Source organism: Ceratotherium simum, chromosome 3, assembly GCF_057802395.1.
Source record: "Ceratotherium simum simum isolate JZ-2026a chromosome 3, ASM5780239v1, whole genome shotgun sequence".
NCBI classification, from domain to species: Eukaryota; Metazoa; Chordata; class Mammalia; order Perissodactyla; family Rhinocerotidae; genus Ceratotherium; species Ceratotherium simum.
The window spans coordinates 80,528,187-80,550,593 of NC_141902.1; the positions used below are offsets into that span (position 1 = coordinate 80,528,187).

At 40.7% G+C, this 22,407-nt stretch overlaps 1 protein-coding gene across 1 annotated transcript in view; it reads left to right on the plus strand.

Annotated features, from left to right (window-relative positions):
* Positions 1–5,029: 5,029 nt before the first annotated feature.
* CERS3 (ceramide synthase 3) overlaps positions 5,030–22,407 on the plus strand; it is a 101,834-nt gene continuing 84,456 nt past the window's right edge. Inside the window, exon 1 of the mRNA XM_087428856.1 lies at positions 5,030–5,135. The gene's annotated coding sequence lies outside the window, so the exon portion shown is untranslated. The remainder of the gene's footprint in view (positions 5,136–22,407) is intronic.

The window sequence follows — 22,407 nt, forward strand, 5'->3', positions numbered from 1 at the left end:
TGAGTCTGTATCAGTTTTGGCAGCCATGCTGTATTTTTATTCTTGAGTTCCTTAGCGCCTTCAAAAGACATCATGTGCCTGGCACACAGTATGAACCCCATAAATACTTGCGCAATGAGTTAGTGAATAAATACCATGTTCAGAAAATGGTAATGGGTGCTACTTGGAGACTCTACACTGTCCTTGTACTCAAGATTTAATTGGAGAAACAGTTTATATGCATGAAATAAAGTCTGTTACAAAGTAACGTAGGCATAAAGCCTATAGATTAAATAATAATTATTATTATAATCATAATCATAGCTAACATTCACAGAGTGCTCACTACGTGTCAGGTACTCTCCTAAGTGCTTTTATATATGTTAACTCATTTAATGTTTTTACGACTCTATAAGGTGTTGCTGTTATTTTCCTCATTTTGCATTTGAGAAATATGAGGGACTGAGAGGTTAAGTGACTTGTCTGGAATCACATAGCCAACAGAATAAGACCACATAGTGAGCATAGAGTGGGACTCAGGTTTAACAATAAAAACTTTCCGGAAGAGGTGAGTTGAGATGTGGCCTGCTCCATCACCGACAGCCACATCTGTGGCCAGGGGCTGTCTGCACAGACCTTCTGGCTGGCCCTCAGTGGGGGCAGTGAACCTAGAGGCTGTTGAGAGCCAGCTCACATGAGAATGTGGGATCTGGCTGTTATATAGCTCCACGGCCTTCCCAGACCACGTGCCAAATGGGTTCTAAAAATCCTTTGCTTCAAGTACTCGGTATGTGACAGACTTAAGTCTTCAAGCGAAAAACCTCCCCTCCTCCCAACAAACTCCAAGTAAAACTGGCTATCTTCATGACATGCAATACCACCTTAAGTTTTGAAAAAGGCCAGTGAATTACTTTTTAAAAAGTGACTACCTGTTGTGGTAGAAAGGAAGACACAATTGTAACTAACTAAATAACTAAATGTACTCTCAGTTCTGAGTGTGGACTCTGTGCCAAGAACTGTTCTGACTCCTGAGGAATCAGCAGTGAACAAGGCAGACAAAAATCCCAGCCCTCCTGGAGCTGACATTTTAATGGGAGAGACAGACAATAAACAGGTAAATAAGAGCTCAAGTGACACGACACACAGGGAAACATAAAGCAGGAGAGGGGATGGAGCTTTGGGGGAGAGAGGGCACTCAGGTATGAGTGTATGAGAACCATTAGTTCTGATGATCTTCTCTTCAATTTTCTTTTTCTCCCAAGATAGCCTCTCAAGTGATCTACCAGGGAACCTTGCAACTCTGGGCCAGAGGAAGTGTGGAACCTGGGGTTGCGAGTAAGGGAGACGCAATTCAGGTCCCATAATCTATAATCCATGGTGGAGATTCAGGCAAATGATTGGGGGAACTGTTTTATGTCAATAAGATGTAGTCTTCAAATTCCATCAGTTTAGGTCTAGGCATTTGTGAAGACATTTGCTTGTTTCATTATATCCCATGGGAGCTTTTCCACATACCTATTTAAAGAATACACAGTTTGGTGGCATTTTGACTTAGCATATCTGTCTGTGAGCAAACCTTTGCATTCAAAAAGTTTTTAAAAATGATAAGATGAAAAATTACAAGAAAACAGTTTGTTGATAGTAAGAGCTCAGAAAATTGGACTGGTTATGTTAAGATCAATATGGCCCAAACTGTATTCATTATGTTTCTTGGAAGAGATTCTCTCCTTTGAGGGAAGAGTTCTTCTCTAGAACATTAGGTTAAGGATTGGTTCGGAAGATAACATGCAACCTGGAGTATCGAAAGTCGCCCTGCCTCCCTTTCTTCCATGTCTACGCTCTGCACAGCTGCGCACCCTTTGCTCCTGGTGAGCAGAGCTTTGGGCCCAATAGCTGGTTCTGTGGTTCCTGCTGGGGCCCAGAGTCTGTTTTCTTGTGTCCTGCTTACTCTGTTTTCCTCTTGTGAGTTCTAGGTGGCTCTCCAGAATCTTGATGGGGTTTGCCTCACTCAGGTCCACACTGCTCTTATCTCCCTCCCCTACTTTACTCTGTGAAATATACTCAGTAGGTGTTTTCCACACTTACTCACTTAGTAGCATTTAGTCACAAGCTTGCTCTGTGTGTAAAAACTCATCAGTTTTGTAATGCACCCCCTACAGCTCCCCAGGAAACCTGTCCATTAGTATCAGGCTTAATTGCCTACATTCAGTTGTCAGAGGTGTGATGTTCACTTTTTAAAATGCAACAGATTGTTAAGATTATAATAAATGATAATATCTATTAATGAGGATTCAAAATATAAAACTTATTTAATGTCTTAACTCACTCATAAAGTTTTCTCATAAAATGAAATCATTAAGTATTACATAGAAGAAATGACACCCACACATGCATCTTGCTATATCATGCTTCCCAGGGTTCTCTCTTTTCTGTTAAGCAATGAACTGATAAATTTATCTTGAGGCACAATTGAGAAAGAGAAAAAGAAAGTCATTACCTTAGGAGTCCTCAGAAGAACCATATTTGTGTTTATTTATCGTCTTCAGAGGAGTCATGCACAGACAGACTAGGCTTACATGTAGAGACACAGCTCCCCCAAATCACAACTAGCAAACCTTCGAATTCCTCACTTCCATCCCTCTAGCTGTTGTCCTCTGTTGCATAGGTTGTGCAACAAGTTAATTTTTACACCTGTCTCGACGAAGGAGGAACTACATCTTGAAAGATGGTGATGGAATTGTGTTGATGATAGAGGAGGTATTGAGCTATGTATAAATACTTCGTATTTGATTTGAACATTACATCTCATCAGTAGATGACATGTATTTAATTATACAAGTGACTAAAACAAAAAATATCACTCTATATTACTCTTTTGGCTTAATTTTGAGAAAGGGAATTTGGAATAGAGTTCAGAAGTATTCTCTTCCCCAGATATCCGTGGAGTAGAAATGAGTGTTGGATGCTCACAATTTTGAGTGTTAATTGTTTAACAAGTATTGAACAGCTAGGCACTATGTTAAGCTCCAGGGATATAAAGATGTGTAAGGTATGTCCCTTAAGGATTCTCAGTGTAGGGGGAAGCAGATACAAAACCAGTTAAGTTATAGTAATGGAGTAAGTGTTATAATGTAGGTATAATCACAGAAGAGGGAGGGCTGAGAGCTGAGGAACTTGGCAGGGGAGTCGGACTTTTGTCAGGCAGAGAATGCAGAGAGCAGCCCATGGAAGGGCACCAGAGCTCCCTGTTCGTTTTGCCTGGAAAGTGGCAGGAAGGGGCAAAAGGAGATTCTGGAGGAGTAGGTTGCAACCAGGCTGTCTCTCATGCTAAGGAGTACTACAGGGTAAAGGTGGCTGGTAGAGCTTTATCAGCAGGAGAGAGAGACATGATAAAGAAAATAATTTTTAATTAGGAAGATAAGTCAAATTGCAATTGGAGGAGGATGGACTAGAAATGGACAGTCTGGGATCAGGAAGACCAGGCAAAACTTCTTCAGTAGTCTCCTGGCAGGATATGATGAGGGTCTGAACTTGCCACATTTAGTGACCACTCTGCTGGAGGTTCAGCCCTCCTGCTAGATGAGCTCTAAAATTTATGAATTTATTAAGAAAAACAAAGTCTGTGAGGGGCCGGCCCAGTGGCATAGTGGTTAAATTTGCGTGCTCCACTTCGGCGGCCTGGGGTTTGCAGGTTCGGATCCCAGGCACGGACCTACGCACTACTTATCAAGCCATGCTGTGGCAGGCATCCCATGTAAAGTAGAGGAAGATGGACACAGATGTTAGCCCAGGGCCAATCTTCCTCAGCAAGCAGAGGAGGATTGGCAGCAGATGTTAGCTCAGGGCTAATCTTCCTCACCAAAAATAAAAAGTCTGCAAGAGAAAAACTGACTAAAGAGAATTGAGTGAACAAGTGCCAAGTGAAAGGGCCATTGCCAATCCTCTTCCTTTGAACTAAATTAATTAGCAAAATTTGAGAAACTGTGGAGTTTCAAATTTGAAACTGGTGTTTCCCCTTCTGTGCCTCTAGTTAGTTTTTAAGTTGCTGTCATCTGTTAGCTGACAAAAGAAGAAAGATGTCTTTCAGCAGGTGAAGTCAGCCAATGAGAGAGCTGTGAATCAGTCTTTCAGAGCAGGTGGTGCCGCCTGGACCTCCTGGGAGGCGCGATTTGGCTTTGGAGGGGTACATGAATCAACTTGTTGAAGCTGTCTTACTTGTCAAAGCACCTTTAAATAATCCACACCTGGAGTTGTTTCATCTTCAGGCAAGAGAAAGTGAAAATGGCCCCCAAAGGTCCAAGATCTCAAATAAACCTGTCAAATGTAGGCACACTTGGGCTTGAAATTGAAGTGCCTCAAGCAGACACAGACAAACAATGCGCATATCCTGCTACTAATAGGTTTGTCTTTCGTCTGTAATGATTGTTCTTTGAGACTGACACAAATGAAGACAAAGCGAACTACATCTGACTATTCTAAAAAGAAAAGATGGCCAGATTATTTTATTTTTTGGTTGTTCTGTAGTTCAAAAAAGCGATTTTTTTCAATTGCTAGGAAGCAGGTGGAGAAATCGCATTTCTGTGGACTAATGCTCCTTAGTTGAGGAGTTTCGTGGTGTGGTGGTGGTGGCGGCGGTGGTGGTGATTTAGTTAGCAAAAAGCCTCACCAGTATTCACAGGCTTCTGGAGAGTACTATAGCTCGGATGATAGTGCGGTGTTGTCGACAGTGTTTCAGGTTTCTGTCCTCTGCATAAACCCCTTCCTTTTAATACAAACAGACCATCCTGTTCAGTAGTTGACTAATGACTGTGTACACCAAAATGTAACGACAATGAGGCAATTAATGCATTTGTAATTCTCTGTCTGACTGAATTCCAGTTTTCTCTTCTCCAAGTGGTGAAACAGGAAACAACATCCCATCAGGAAGAACCGGAAGGTGCTATCCATTAACTTTGCCTCACGTCACTGATTGCCCTCAGTCAGAAATCTTGACTTGCAACTTTAGAGGGTGGATCTCGGAAAGAATTTCAGAGCTTACACAGAGATGAGGTGTGTTGCTCTCTGATGAGAAGGAAGCTGGCTGGAACTCTGGAAATCTGGCTGTGATTGCTCTTCAAAAGCAAGAGGCATCTTTTGTGGACTGAAGTTTCAGAAAGGTAGGCACCATTTCCTTGATGTCGTTACTACTTGAGAAGTTTCAAAACCAAGTCGGCTTTGGCTATGTGTGTGTGTGTGAGAGAGAGAAAGAGAGAGATCAAAATGCTCATTTTTGGCCTGATGTTCTGGGAGAGATACAGAAAAGAGATCTGAAGCCTTTTATTCTATGAGTTTTACTTCAAGAAGTCTTTAGTAGTGGAGAGTTAGTGCTGAGTCCAAACTTCTACCTCTGACTGGTGTCACTTGCACTTTGGCAAGTTTAAACTGATTCATTGAAGGGATAGAAAGAATTCTTCAGAGAGTGAAATCACATGAACCGAATGCCCAGTCAGCCTAGCTTGGTTTGTTAGGAAAGCCTTGACTCAAGGTGAAATGAACAGAGTGACGCAGATCTCCAGGCGGCATGGCAAAGGCCATTGCAGACCATTTCAGAATGTCTTGAAGTTGGAACAAGGCAGAGCTTGCTCACCACACAGTGGCAAACTTTTCTAAGCTGATTCTGTTTTGAGGGAGATACTCTCAATATCATGTCCAGAAAACATTAGCTGATTAATTCTAAAACTGCCAGCCTCGTTCAGAGAAACAAAACAGAACTTTGTTTTTTCTAACCCCCAAGCCCACGTTTAGTGAGGATGTTCTTTTAAGCACTTTTATTTCCTGAAAAGCCTTACACAGAGCAAGGGAAAGAAACCTGTGGGACTCACCAGGTGATGAATATTAATTTATGCATTAATCCATAATGTTCGAGTGCCTTCTCTACCGTGAGTGAGGTTCAGACTTTAAATAGCACCTTTTCATTCCTCTCCCCCTACAAGTCTTTTTTTTTAAAAAAAGCTGTTTCCACTTAAAATTTCATCAGTAGAATTACTGGACAAAGGGACAAATTCTTTAAGGGGAAAATAGGCATATGTTCATATAGATAATAATTATATAGTCTTCCCATTAAAAATATTTCTGCCTTTTCTAAAAGCAATCAAATCAATTTATGTAAGTTTGAGGATAACTCTGGATTAGTAATAATCTACATTTTTTGAGTCCTTGCTGTGCTTATATGCATTTAATGAGATAGGACTCATATTATGCAGTTTTCAGATGATGAAATTTAGGCTTAGTGAGACTTATAGTGGCATAGCAGCGAAGTGAGAAAGCCAGAACTCTGTTGCCTTTCTGCACACGGAGATATATATGATTGGAGACTTCTATATTCCTATCTTATTCCACCAGCTTTTCACAGAGTCCTTGTTGTGTAGAGGAGTTTCTGAACCTATGATAGTATGCAAATATGCTGACTTAGTATCTTATAGCAAAATACCAAAAGTCATATAATTTTCTTGTACTGTTGGGTGAAGGCATGGTGTGGTCGACAGAACATGGGCTAGAAGGGCCGGCAGATCTAGATTTGAATCCCTGCTTCCTGTTTACTAATTATGTGACATAGGCAAGTCAGTGAAATTCTTCAAACCTCAGTTTCCTTATTTATAAGCTAATTGTTATAACATCCATCATGCAGCGTTGTTCATTATGAGGAATAGAAAGACAAGGTATGCAAAGTGCCTTCTGCGTGACTGACAAATGGTAGGCTTTCCATAAATCATATTCATTTCTTCGATTATTTGCTGATGCTTCAGTGGGCTAGATCCTGTTCTTATCAGCAGTGAACAAGAGAGGCAAGACCCTGCCCTCAAGGAGCTGACTAGTGCTTGTTTATTATATCATAGTGTGCCTGACTTTCTTTGAAAATCACATTGTGATTATTGAGATCATTCATGGTGGAGCTGATCTGGCTTTGACACAGCCTCTGAAGCAGGATTGTGAACGTCCTGTGCTAAGAGTCCCCCAAAGCATAGTAAAATCAGGCAAAAAGCAAGAACATCAGATACTTCTTTTTCAAAAGTCAGCTTTTTGTGCTAATCATTGCAGAGTTATAGGTCAGGAAAGATACGTTTTTATGCATGTATTCATACACACACACACACACACACACACACACACACACACACACGGAGTTCATCTGAGTTTTCCTGGGCCCCCAAAGCCATAGCAGAAGCATTGCAAGCTAGGTGCACATGGGAGGAGGGTCTGGCTCCAAAATCTCATGGAACAGAGTGTAGTGTGTGTAACCATTCATTTACCTTGGGCACCAGCCCATCTGTACATCAGCCTTGGGCTTTCCAAGGCCTCCCCAATGTGAATTTAGGAGTGCAGTACAAAGATTGAACTAGAAAGAATACACCTTTATAAAGATGGATTTGGGATAAGAGTGATTGACTTATTTACTGGCTAAAAGCCGGGAGTCAAGTTTATCAAGTAGGCAAGTTGGCATCAAGAATGGTGTTTGGCAATCTGTCCCTAATTTTGAATCCCAGTGTACTACAGATCAGAGCAGAGAGAGAGGAAAGGAACACAGGGAAGCTCCCTCTGGAATCAAATGCAATTGTATTCTTCCTTTCCCTGGAAACACCTGCACACCCAGTACGTTGACCTTATTGATCCTACGCAGCCTGAGTTTGTAGTTTTATTTACTGGGTGGACCCAGAGTGATTGAAGAAGTCTTTGTGTCAGCTCTAGACAGACCAGACAATTGGCACTATGAAAGAAGACATTCTAAAGTAGCAGGACATATTTTTCTAAGCCCTATGTAACAATCAATCTCAGTAATTTTATGGGTCATACTATATGTGTTGCTTTAAGATTGTGTCTTGTAGTGGGAACTTTAAATGATGAAAACGTAAACTAAACTAAAAGCCTAGTTAAAATAAATTAGAGCTTAGGTATAAAAACCTCAAATGGCAAGTGAATGGAGAGATTAAGAATCTTTGGGCCGGCCCCGTGGCTTGGTGGTTGGGTGAGCGCGCTCCACTGCTGGCGACCCGGGTTCGGATCCCGGGCTCGCACCGACGCGCTGCTTCTCCGGCCATGCTGAGGCCGCGTCCCACATACAGCAACTAGAAGGATGTGCAGCTATGACACACAACTATCTGCTGGGGCTTTGGGGGGAAAAAATAAATAAATAAAATCTTTAAAAAAAAAAAAAAAAAAAAAGAATCTTTGACCTGGTACAGTGCTGTAACAGCCAAAATTCTCCACGGAGCTTGTAGGTGGTGGACAGATGTTTGATTGCAAGTGAACTTCAGCAATCACTGTGTTTTTAAAAGTTAAATTATTTCCCAGGACGGCCCGGTGGCATAGCGGTTAAGTTCGCATGCTCTGCTTCAGCAGCCTGGGGTTTGCAGGTTCGGATCCCACGCGTGGACCCACGCACTACTCCTCAGGCCGTGCTGTGGCGGCATCCCATATAAAGTAGAGGAAGATGGGCAGAGATGTTAACCCAGGGCCAATCTTCCTCAGCAAAGAGAGGAGGATTGGCAGCAGATGTTAGCTCAGGGCTGGTCTTCCTCACAAAAAAAATAATAATAATAATTTTTAAAAAGTTAAATTATTTCCAAATTTCATTATTATCATACCTTAACATCTGAGAAAGCCCATTAACAAATAGAAGATAGCTCTAGTGAGAAGATTTGACCTTGAGACACATTTCACCTTTCCCAAGTATGAGACTTTAAAATTTCTTAGGCCGTGATTATCTACATGCTGCTCAAATACAAAGTTAAAGGGTTTTGGTTCGTTTTAATAACCATTTCTTCTTTATTTTTTTCTGCCCACTTTGTCACTGGAAAGTCTATGGAGGGGGTTTTTGCTACGTTCTTTAGGAGAGTAAACTGAACAGACCACAGGCCTAACGCTTAGTTTCCTTTTTATTGTGTCCTGAATTATGTCTCCAGGAAATACTAGGAAACTAAGATATTTAACCAAAATTTGGTACACACACACTCATGTGCATAGGCACAATAAAAACAAAACCAAAATATACATACTTTTTTTGTGTGTGCAACAAAGGTTTATTTCTTCTCCTGTCGTAGCTTGTGCTGCGTTCTTCCATCTTGTAGCTGTGCCTTCTGAAACGTGATATGTGGTCGCCGGGACTAGAGAAGGGAGAAATGGAAGCAGTTCTCTTGTTTTTTTTCAATTGAAATATCATTGACATATAACATTATATTAGTTTCAGGTGTTACATAATGATTCAATATTTGTATATATTATGAAATGATCACCAAATACATTTCTCATAATGGAAAAACTAAATTTCACAGCTAAGGCATATACTTAGGTTATTTGAAGAGATAAAATATTACATTAAGGGGCTTGAAATAATTTTTATTTATTATATCCGTGTTCTAAAATGAAGTACTTGCTGAGGAAGAATCATATGCCATAATCCATTTATTCTCTACAGAGTACTTGTATGCAAGAACAAGGTCTATTTCTTTTATTTTAGTTTCTTTGCCAGATATATTTTAGCAGATAGTCAAAAAACATTTGTTGATTAGATTGATCTTAACACAAGCTGAACAGTAAAGTAATCATTTCAAGATTTAAGCAAAAATTCTGAGAGCATTTTCTTCAATAATGAAGATTACTTGATGTCATTTAATAACTAAATTGGCTTCAATTTCTTCCTCTCAAATTTTGTTTTCTTGTTTGACATCCAATTAAAACTTTAAAAACATAAAATATGCTGATGCTGAGCAAAACTCAAATTGTGCAGATTAGTGATTTTCATTTGTAATGTTCACATCATAGCCTCATTATCATATTCTACTTTGGGTCAAAGTTGCAGGGTCTCATAATGAACTCCTCCTGTTTCATTAGCTGTAATTGGCTTTCCTTGACTTGTTTCCAGTGGAGATCTACTTTGTGTGGGATTCTGGTCTATAACCAGTTGTGGGAGAGTAAAATTTCAGAGCATTTCTAAGTGATGACCGTAAAATAATATGAAAGTTGATTTTTCCTAAGTGATTGTTTCATAGATGACGCTATTGAGGTTTTCAAACTTTTTTTGACTATCACTGATGGTAAGAAATACTTTCTAGTTTTCAACTTAGAACACACACACACACACACGCACGCACACACATTAAGTGAAATAAAAGTTTCACAGAACAATATTTGATACATATTAATGTTTCTTATCTATTCCATTCAACTCTATAAAATTTCTGGTTATGACCTACTAATTAACTTTGTGACCCACTGATAGTGGTTCTCAGTACTGGCTCAAAATAAGAATCAACTAGGGAACTAAAAAAAAAATTACTAAAGCCAAAAGCACAATAGACCAACGGAATGCACTAGAGATTCCGGAAAGAAACCTCCACATATTTGGACCCTTGATTTATGACAATATTGATACAATAAGGAAAGGATGGCAATTTGAATATCCATGTGGAAAAAAAAGAATCTTGATTCTAACCTCAAAATTTATACAGATATAGGGGCCGGCCCTGTGGCTTAGCGGTTAAGTGCGCCTGCTCCGCTACTGGTGGCCTAGGTTCGGATCCCGGGCGCGCACTGACACACCGCTTCTACGGCCATGCTGAGGCCGCATCCCACATACAGCAACTAGAAGGACGTGCAACTATGACATACAACTATCTGCTGGGGCTTTGGGGAAAAAAGGAGGAGGAGGATTGGCAATAGATGTTAGCTCAGAGCCGGTCTTCCTCAGCAAAAAGAAGAGGATTAGCATGCATGTTAGCTCAGGGCTGATCTTCCTCACACACACACACACACAAAAAATTTTCCTTAAAAAATTTATACAGATATAAATGTTAATATGGATGTGACAGGTAAAACAATATAATTCCTAGATCTATACTGTCCAGTATGGTACCGCTAGCCACATGTGGCTATTGAGTCCCTGAAATGTGGCTGGTCAAATAGAGATAAGCTCTAAGTGTAAAACACACACCAGATTTGAAAAACTTACTATAGAGGAAGAATTCAAAATATCTCAGTAATTTTTATATTGATCACATGTTGAAATGATAATATTTTGGATAGATTGGGTTAAATAAAATATATTATTAAAATTAATGTCGCTATTTCTTTTTACTTTTTAAAATGTGCTACTAGAAAATTTTAAACTACATTTTGGCTCCCACTATATTTCTATCGGACAGCATTATTCTAGATGACAAAACAGAATATATTAATGATCTTGGGATAGGCTGTGATTTCTTAAACAAAACACAAAAGGTACTAATATAATGAAAAAGATCTGTAAATTGGACTATATTAAAACTAAGAACTTCTTTCTATCAAAGCATACCATTAAAAGAGTAAAAGACAAGCTGCAATGGGGAAGGAGACATTTGCCATACATATAACCAAAAGGAGTCATATCCAGAACAAATAAATAAGTCCATTTAAAAAGATAGACTAACATAATGAGAAAAATGGGCAAGAGATTTGAACAGGTACTTCACAAAAAAGCATATCCAAATGGGCAAGAAACATGAAACATGCTCAACCTTATAAGCCATTAGGGGAATGCAAATTAAAACCACCGTGAAGTACCACTACACACCTACCGGAAAGGCTAAAATTTAAAAGACAGGCGATATATGCATAGGCGAGGATGTGAAGCAGCTAGAACTCTCATACACTGATGTAGGCACAACAGCTTTGGAAAACTGTTCAACACGATTTATTAAGCCTGAGTATACATATGCCTTATGGCCTAGCTTTTCCCCTCCTATGTAAATGCCCTAGAAATGCATATATATGTTTACCAAAAGACATGTTCAAGAATGTTCAGAGATAGCAGCATTATTTGTTGTAGCCCCAAAGTCGAAACAACCCAAATTTTTATCAACAGTAGAATGGAAAAATAGATTGTGTTATAGTCGTACTGTGGAATACTAAACACCAATGAGAATGCGTCAGCTACCGTTATGTGCATCAGCCTGGATGCATTTCAGTCATAAATGTTGAGGGAAAGAATCCAGATGCAAAGGAATGCATTCAGTGTGATTCCATTTATATACAGTTCAAGAACAGGCAACATTAATCCATGGTGCTAGAAGATAGGATAGGATAGTTGGGGAAGGTGGGGCAGCGACTAGGAGGGAGCTCTGAGGTGCTGGCAATATTCTGTTTCTTGGTCTGGCTGCTAGTTATAAGACAGATGTGTTCACTTTTATTTCTTACTTTGCTATTTGTATGCTATACTTCAATAATTATATTTCTCAAGCAACAATAACAATACTGATGCCAGGTCAGCATCTTCAGAGATCCTGATTTAATTGGTCTGGACAAGGGGAGAGCATAGCTTAAAAATCTCTCCTAGGGAATTCCCTTGTAGAGCTGGGGTTGAGAACCAGTGCACTAATGTGTCACAACTGACCCTTTGAAAAACTGTGTGCTGTAATATAACCATAATCATTATACCAGGCCATGCTAGGCCCTTATTATCTTTACTCAAGTTACACTGACTTTGAAGACATAACTCATATCGATAAATCTTAGAGACATGAGGAGTCACAAAGTTAAATGCCTTAGAAAGCCAGTCAGGTAACTGAAATTAGAGTGGACCAGGCTAGTAAGCTTATGCCTCACTGAACGCTGGCAGCTCCTGTGATTATTGCCGGATCTTCTGATTTTTCGGGTGAAGCTACAAATCTGGATTTTTGTGTGAAAATTCCTGAATTTTAAATGTCGGCTCGAGTTGTTTTCAAGCACTCTACAGGTCAAACAAAACTGATTGGTAGGCCCAATTTGACCGGCACTAAGTTCTACCACTGGTATGTAACTCTGACTTAAAGTTTTAGAGTTAGAAGGAAACTTACAGGTATAATTGTATAGTCTATTAATTACTTTTCCCTTTTCTGCGTCTGCAGGGATGTTGTGAAAGTAAACACGACACTTTTATAAATATATATATATATAAATATATATATATACACGTATATATACATACAGACAGACGGTATTTCAGCTCCTTGGTAGTAAGCTATCATATACACTCAAGGTAATTATCATTATTTACATTTTTTTTTATTTTACCTCTATTGGTTTTTCTTAATTTTGATCTTGGTAAATTACATCTGTGATTCAAAAGTTTATTATGTGGTATTGTTTTTCATGTTCTGAGGTTGAGTGGTGTTTGGGCAAGGCAAGTACCATATTATTCTGTATGAAATACTGTAGATTCGTATTCTTTTCTTTCTGAAAGGAGAGCTGTTGAATGACAGTTTCATTGGACAGCACCAGGTGGTGAAGGGCCTCAGAATCTTGGATGGTATCTGCCACCTGTGCTCTGGCCTCACTCCCACCTTCCTCCTTCCATTCCCCCACCCCTGCTGCTCTGATCGGGAGGGAGGAAGGTTGGCTCTGTCCTGCAGGTTTCCAGCTTCCAATCTCTTACCTGTAGGACAAGAACCTTCAAAATCACATTTGTGTAGGGGCCGGCCCAGTGGCTTAGTGGTTAAGTGCGCGCACTCCGCTACTGGCGGCCCGGGTTCGGATCCCGGGCGCACACTGATGCACCGCTTCTCCGGCCATGCTGAGGCCGCGTCCCACATACAGCAACTAGAAGGATGTGCAACTATGACATACAACTATCTACTGGGGCTTTGGGGGAAAAAAGGAGGAGGATTGGCAATAGATGTTAGCTCAGGGCCAGTCTTCCTCAGCAGAAAGAGGAGGATTAGCACGGATGTTAGCTCAGGGCTGATCATCCTCACAAAAAAAAAAAAAAAAAAATCACATTTGTGTAAAATCATCAAAAATGAAAATAAAATAGGATCATATGTATGGTGAAGAGTTCACAAATCATGTTCACAAATACTGACTTGATGAAAGGGAAAATCAAGTGATGTAAAGAGAAGTAGCATTTTTACTCTCAATGCCTAAATTTGAGTGTGGCTCTGTGTCACCTTGAGCAAGTTGCTTTATTCCTCTAAGCTCCATTTTTCACCTGTAAATTGAGAGTATTAATAATTATTATTGTTGTGAGAATTCAATGAGTGAATGCTTGTGGAAGAAACTTTATAAACTGTGATATATTTTATAGTTGTTATAATTTTAATCATCTCGTTGATTTCTGTAATGGTCTGTGAAAAGGTGATGTTATTATTCCCAATTTTCTGCAAAACCAGGTGTGAATGGCAGTGAAATCTGACTCACATCCCTTACACTTTCCCCTGTACCAACAGTCCTTGCTTACATGGGGCTTTGCCCCACCTCCCCACTCTCCCAGCATAACCAATTCCTAGTGGGTCAGTAGAGAACTCAGAAGGGGATCATGACCAATGCACCTCCCTTCTTTCAGCCTTTAATTTTCTACACCTTATTACCAAAAGTTTTGCTGAAGGTAAAACCAGTCAATCAGAAATGTGTTTCCCCTGCTTACTTTCTAGTCAAGTGAGAGTCAATACTGAAGAGGTAGCCTGCTGGTGAAGAGGACTGGGAAGCATTAGTAAGCCAGAGTGAATAACTACTTCCTGTTAACCAAGAAGGTGCTTTCTCTGGGAAGGAGTGGTCCAGCTGGACAGTCAGGAGTTATATGAGGATTTCTGTCTTGGTCAATCTACCAGCCCCTCTGGTGGCTGCACAGCCAACAGATCCTTGGCTTCCAGAATTCCTGGGACTTCTAGAGTTGCAGACTTACTCTGAGGCCCTGTGGACAGGCTCTGGGCCCCTAACATTGGAGGGGCCCAGGCTAGATACATAGGGAGGCATCTGGCCCTCAGCCTGGCCCCGTCCCTCCTCCCAGCACCAGTCCTGTCCTGCTTGGCTAGAAGCCTAGTACATATGTGTGCAGAAACCCCTGTGTGTGTGTCCAAGCATAGGTCCTCTCTTCCCCTCCCCAGATGTCTCCTTTTGGCCATCTCTAAGCCTAAAAGTACATTGTGCTGTCATTTTTAGGAGGACAGACTGGGGAAGGGCCCATGCAGACCTTGGATGTGGGCTCCGAGCTGTTTGGGCAGGGAATTCTAGGGTTGTAGATCCCTAGCAAGTCTAGAAATGGAGCATGGGGTGCAGTGGGCATGTCCTCTTGGGCCTATGGACTCCTCACCCCATGGGAGAGAGGTGTGGCCAGAGGAGGGCCAGAGGTCTTTTAAAATAAGGTGAGGGTGTAAGGGTGGGGCTGCTGCTGATCATCAAGCTCAGTGCCCTTGGTACACAGTTAGTGGTTAATGGTATCACTGACTGATGCATGACAGAGTGACAAAGGCTGAGCAATTTCAGAACTGCTATGGAATATGTAAATGTGACTCCTCTTCTATTGCCACACCCCATAAACATCCACCTAACAGCATGGCAAAGTTTGAAATTGCTTAGATTTCATAAGATGGCAGATGAGTGACATTCCCAAACTCATAAACTAGTAGAAAGAAAAATTTGCTGAGAAACAGCTTCACTTGACAGGGAAGAGAAGCAATCCAGGGCTCCCTCCTCCTGAACAGTAAGACTTCACTGAGGCTCAGACAGCATCTCTTGGCATATTTTAAGAGAATCCACATAGATTTAAAGTAGCATCTCTCTTATGTACATTTCAGACAATACTTATTCTTGGGATATTTAGAGCCGAATATCATATGATCCTTTTGTTCACTTTCTTTGAGAGCATTCCTTTCTTTTAGGTCAACCTTAAGACATTTATATTTAAGTTTCACTAACATGAATGACCCAGAAGAACTCTGAATCCCCTCATACAGCACGTGGAGTTGGCAAGTTAGTCAACTCAGCTCCAATTCCATTCTGTCACTCTCTCTTCTTAAGGTTCACACGTGGTCCTGCTTCACAAAATTCAGCCTAGTCCTTTACAGTAGCACTTCTGCCAACTATATTTTTTAGTTGGCAGAAAAATTTTGGAAAAATTTTGAGGAAATATCTAATAAGTCTTAGTTAAAAGAAGAAGAAATTTTAAAAAGAAAGTTTAGGAACCCATAAACCCCAAACCAGCATCAACAGAGAACTAACCAGAAAATCACATTGGCGCATGTCCCACCTTCCCCCAGGGCGGAAGGAGTTGACCCCGTGCCAGATGTGGCACTTACCTAGGGAACTCTGTATTGTTGTTAGCACAGTGTTTTCTTTCTTTTTTTGTGTGTGAGGAAGATTGTCCCTGAGCTAACATCTGTGGCCAATCGTCCTCTTTTTGCTTGAGGAAGATTGTCCCTGAGGTAACATCTGTGCCAATCTTCCTCTATTTTGTATGTGGGATGCCGCTACAGCATGGCTTGATGGGCAGTGTATAGGCCCACACCGAGCATCTGAACCCGTGAACCCCGGGTTGCCAAAGCAGCGCATGTGAACTTAACCACTATGCCACTGGGCTGGCCCGTGTGAATTATTTTTTTATTTTATTTTTTTGAGGAAGATTGGCCCTAAGCTAACATCTGTTGCCAATCTTCCTCTTTTTGCTGAGAAAGATTAGCCCTGAGCTAATGTCTGTGCCCATCTTCCTCTATTTTGTACGTGGGATGCCGCCACAGCATGGCTTGATGAGCGGTGCCTAGGTCCACACCCGGGATCGGAACCAGTGAAACCCCAGGCCGCCAAAGTGGAGCACGCAAACTTAACCACTACACCATCCCCAGCAATATTTATTTTTAAATATGTTATGTTTTCATACAATATACCCAGGACGGTTTTTCTTCCAGATACTTTTGCAGGCAAGATATCTCTAAATTTAAAGCCATAGATTTCATTATTAATCCAGAAAAAAGTATAATGAATAAAGGAAATCTTTCCTCTCTGTTCCATACTTTGCAGATACCCTGCATGTCTCTCTCTCTGTCTCTGTCTGTCTGTCTCTCTGTCTCTCTCTCTTCCCCCATCTACTTAAAATCTGGGTGTTACACATTTTTATTTTCTTTAAGGGGCTTCTTGCATTAGATAGAGGCTGAACAGGAAGGACTAATTCTTTTCAGTTTGAGATCTTATGAGTTATTTTCCCTTGGTGAATAAATAGCAAGGGCTGGTGGCGGTAGACAGAGGGAGCAGTTGCCCTGGCCAAGGAAGGGAGATGACCCATCCCTATTTGCTCAAGGGAGAAAACAGTGATGATTCCAGCAGATACCCAGTCTCCCAGCCCCATGCTGGCACTTCTTGCCAGAGGAAAATCATGCCTTTTATTGTTCTAACTTTTTTTATTTTTTCTGAGTCAAAAAAGAAAGCCATTGAGAATATGTAATTGAGATTATTTTTCTGCACCCTTCACCACTTTCCTGCCCTCTACTGTAGGCTCTCACACCCACTGCACCCCACCCTCATCTGAGGATTACTAGAATCTTTGTCATCTCATTATTTCCCAAGGGGTGCTTCATTCTGCAGGGGCAGCAGGCTGTATGACCAGAAACGCTGCCTTTAAGTATTACATAAACATATATTTTAAAATGTTAAAATTTGGGGCTGTTTCTTCAGTGTGCCTTGGTAACCCCAAGTCCTTTCCTAAAAGTAACTTGGCCTCCTCTTCATCTGTGAGAGAGACGGATGCTCCAGATTCCATCTTGATCAAGATGTGGCCCTATACCCTTCTGTAGGTCTTACTCTGTTTCATAAAATGATTCCTTTTGTGACATTGCCCAAGACGGGTTCCCTGATGTGAGAAATCCTGCTGTCACTGAGGAAGTGAGTTACCCTGTCAAGTGACACTCATCCCTCAGAAAAGCTGCTGCCCCACCAACACTTGGTATGGGTAATCTCAACAGTGATCAAGGTATTGTAGGAAATCAGTGAATGATGGCTGACTGTGGTACCACCTGGAAGTCCACAGTGCCATTGATGAGAAAATGTAAATAGTGACCACAATACTAACACCTACAGCTTATCGGGCACTTACTCTATACCAGGCATTGCACAAAGTGATTTAGACACATGACCTTATTTAATCCTGATCTAGACTTTACAAAAATAAAAATTATTATACCTATTTTACAGATGAGAAATTCAACGCTTAGAGGACGTCACTTACTCTACCTAGGTCATGCAGCTGGAAGCGGGTGAAGATGGGCATTCAGATTTGCAAACCCCTATTCTTGATAAGCCAATAGGCCTTGGGTTCCCACATGTCCTGTCCTGGAAATTTTGCCCCAGTGTGTTGCGAGGGGAGATCTGGGCATCCCCCGAGCTGAGTCTGATCCTTGAAAAGGTTGGCACTAGACACTGTGCAAAACATCCTCTCCAGGACTTTTCCCCAGGTTTTCTGCTTAGCACAGTTTGTGCCCATTATGTAGGCTTCTCTTATTGAAAGAAGGACATAAAACCAGTTATCTTTTCCCAGCAGTGAGAGATGTGGAGATCATGGGGGGATGGCAGCCGTGAAGGAGCAGGAGGGTGTCCCATTATTCTCCCTTGGAGAGTCTTTTTAAACTTAGTATTTAATCTTATTATTTAAACCAGCCTGACATCAGATTCTTGCCCACACCCAATAAGGTTAGAATAATAAAATAATATTACTATTGATCCAGCACTTTGCTGTGTTCAGGTATTTGTACATACCTAATCACTCTTAATCTACAGCAGGTCTTTGCAGTAGGTAGAATTAGCACCATTTAACAGGTGAGCAAATGAAGATTCGGAGAGATTGAGTTGCCAAAGACCACTTAGCTATTAAGTAATAGGGCTGGCCCTCAAACCTGGGCTTTCTGACTCCAGAGCCATAGATCTTTCTCAAATTTTTCAGCTGTTTGAAAGACAGTGAGCTACCTGGTGTGATGTGTGAAGTTTCACTGACCCTTTTTACCTGGAACTAAATGGCAGGAAAGCTCCTGCAGCGCCCTTCAGCAAGGCACAAGAGGTCTTTGCAGACACTCAGCCAATTCTGTAGTCTCTCAAATGGGAAAACTTGAGACAGAATCAGGGGCCTCGCCTCAGGCTTCTCTGTGAGTCACTGGCAGCTGAGGTTCCCGATCCCTTGCTTTTGCCGACATCACTCACATGTGCCTGAGACTAATAACAGGGTAATCTGTGAAGCAAGATGGGTGACTCACCAGGCAAGGGAGGAGAGCTTGCAGGGAAGGACTTGGTAGAAAGAAGCAAAATACTTAATAGCAATTGGAAAGGAAATGCTGACGTGATGGTAATTGGGTTAAAATTTCTTTGCATTGCAACACCATTGCCTAGTTATCCAGCTATTAATTTACATTTTAGGCTTCTAAAGTTAACTAAAAAAAAAAAAGAAAAACTGGGGAAGGGAATTCTACTTTTGATGGCAGAATTATCAATCCTATGTAACTTTCGCCTGGATTTCCTCCCAATCATCTTGGACCCCTTTTCTTTGCATTCCTCTAAGACTTATCTATTCTGTAACTTTGCTTTACATTCTTCTGACTTCAGTCATACCTGTTTTTCTGCAAGTTCTTATCCATGTTACCAGTCTAAGTAAACTTCCTTGGTCATTTATCTCTCTTGGTCCTGAGCTGGGCTGTGGCAATCTCTGTCAAATAATGGCCAGAGCAGAGATGAACTGGCCTAGATAAAGGTGAAGAGGCATCCAGAAGAATTACGTTTTGGTGAATACTGCTTCCTTAAACTGCGTTTTCTGTCTTATCTTTATTACCCCCAGAATCCGAAGTCAGTTTATAGATAGATCTCAAGAGCCTGTGTTGACTAAGGGTGTGCGTTTTTTATTTTCTCTGAAATTGTTAGAATACAGTAGAATTCAATAGTTAGCTGTTTGTGTGTGTAAGAAGGTCGTGATGAGTTTTACCTAGGTGACAAACTTGCTTTACTTCAAATCAGCTATTAGCTTTTGTATATGAAACATTTACTTAAAAGAATTAGCCTCTTAAAAAAACATATTAATGTGAAATAAATCATCGTAATAACACCTTTTAGGTGTGTATTGGGAAAACAATAATAAAAAAATTTAAAACACCCAGAATTTTTACCGTTTTAGCATATCAATTGTTTTTATGTTTCCTTATAGCTTTTGTATTCACATACACACACAAACACATAAATGTGTATGTATAAAAATAGTATAATATAGGGAGATCATATGCCATCATATGATTATAGTATAGATATAATTTTGAGTTTTGGTTTTCTTTTTTTAACATGTCATAAACATTTTCCATGTTGATAAATTTCATAATTTTTAGCATTAGCTGAATATTATTACATAGAATTAACATTTAAAATGTACTTAAACATTCCAGATTTTAAAAAACCATTATTACTAACAGTGAAGTGTTATTTATTAATTATAGTTAAAACATTTTTTTGTCCAGTTTTGCATGTAATCCTTTGTAGGCTTGAACATTTTAGTGACTTCTAAAATTTATTATCCAGTTTTCAAAAGGGCAGTATCATTTATGTTGCCTCTTACATTTATATGTAAATGATATATATGACACATTTATATCATAGTTAGCACTGAATATTATTTTTAAATAACTTCTTCTAGTTTAATAGGTGTCAGTTATAGAATTTAGGACCTGAAAGTTCAGTTAGTTCCTCTCTTTAGAAGGGAAATTTGGGGGCCGGCGGTTAAGTACACATGCTCCGCTACTGGCGGCCTGGGTTTGGATCCCAGGCATGCACTGCCGCACCGCTTGTCCGGCCATGCTGAGGTGGCGTCCCACATACAGCAACTAGAAGGATGTGCAACTATGACATACAACTATCTACTGGGGCTTTGGGGAGAAAAAGGGTTAAAAAAAGGAGGAGGATTGGCAATAGATGTTAGCTCAGGGCTGGTCTTCCTCAGCAAAAAAAGAGGAGGATTGGCATGGATGTTAGCTCAGGGCTGATCTTCCTCACACACACACAAAAAGCTGGCAATTAAAAAAAAAAAAAGAAGGGAAACATGATATTTAATAGCTTGACTCCAGTATCATTTAACAGGCATGTAATAAAGCGATTTACAAGTATTTACTCGTTTTACCGTTTTAACAACCCCATCAGGGAGCTACAATTATCATCTCTGTTTCGTAGGTAGGGAAACTGACGTGAAGTTAGTTGTCTAAGGGCACATAGCTAGTTAAGTGTCAGAACCAAGCTTTAGACCCAGGCTGTCCGGCTCCAAAGTCCATGTGCTTGACCACTGTGTTATACTGCCTCCCCTAATACCTACTGAGCACTTACTGTTTGTACACCTACTGTATGCAAACTTACAAACGCTACTGTGAGCAAAACAGGTGTAGTCCCTGCCCTGTGAATCCTGAAGTTGGAAGAGGGAGCCAGACTTTAATCAAATCAACGTACAAATATATAATTACAAATTTGATACCTGTTATGAAGAAAAAGAACAGGGAGAGATGGCAGCATCTAACAGGAGTACTTTATTTAGCTGTGAGAGCAATGGGGGAGTAGGGGTCGTGGACAGCCTTGATAAAGATGTTAGAGACACTTAAATTGAGCCTTGTAAGATAAGAAGGAGAGAGTGGGATGGAGATGGTGAAAAGAGCATTCTAGACAGAAGGAACAGTCTATGAACATGCCGCAAGCCTGCAAAGAACTGACTCTTTTGCTTTCAAGGGTCAGAAAGCAAACCCGGCTTGTGGGATCACAAAGTGAGGAGAAAGGTGGCACAAGTGAGCCTGGAAGAACAGACCAGATGCCAATGGCCCAGGGCCGTGCTACAGGCTTCTCAGTGACAGGAGAGTATGCAGAGGGAGAGGGTGATGGGGAGCTGCCTCCAAACACGGCTGGAGGGCTGGAGTCACTTTGAACAATAGGTCTTTGGCAGAGCCATCCCTAAGTGGGGCTTCGTCTGCACACAACAGCAAACAGTAACTCCGCCTTGTGCTTTTCTAGGAATTAAACTTCACTGGCTCAATATTTAAGTTAGGAAGGGGCTATTTAAGTTAGGAACCTAGATCAAGGCCTATTGTGAAGTTTATTACAGAGCCAAGAGAAACACGGCTTGAAGAGAATAGCACTAGGGTATAGCCCCGGCTTGAAAGAGAACTTGACCCCATACAGATGCCAAGTGCCTAGTTGGCATTTTAGGGGTTTATAAGTTTTGCTGGAAAAATATCCCAATTATGTTTACTAACAATGAAAAAGCATTGCCCTAGTAGAAAGTGATAGCTGGATCATCGGAACATTAACCTAACCTTTAGAATCAGTGGGAGCAAAAGGGCAGAAGCACACTTCTTGAAATATCAAGTCATCGTTTAATCTATAAACTCTACATACAGTACTGAAAGTATACAGTATAAAAATGAGAAGCCTCTCCCTTCTGATTTGAATTTCAGAGGCCTTTCTGACTTGCTCAGAATAGCTTTTGTTAATTAGTGTTAGAGTAAGCACATAAAGATGGTTGGACTTTTCCATTAAGCCAGTCTGGGTCCAATCAGGATTGTAGTAATGAAGGATTGGCTAGTAGGAATAACTCTAAAGAGTGTAGGAATCACAGCTATAGGAGTAGTCACAACTCCTGGGGCTGAGATAGAGCAGCAAGGAAGAGGCCCC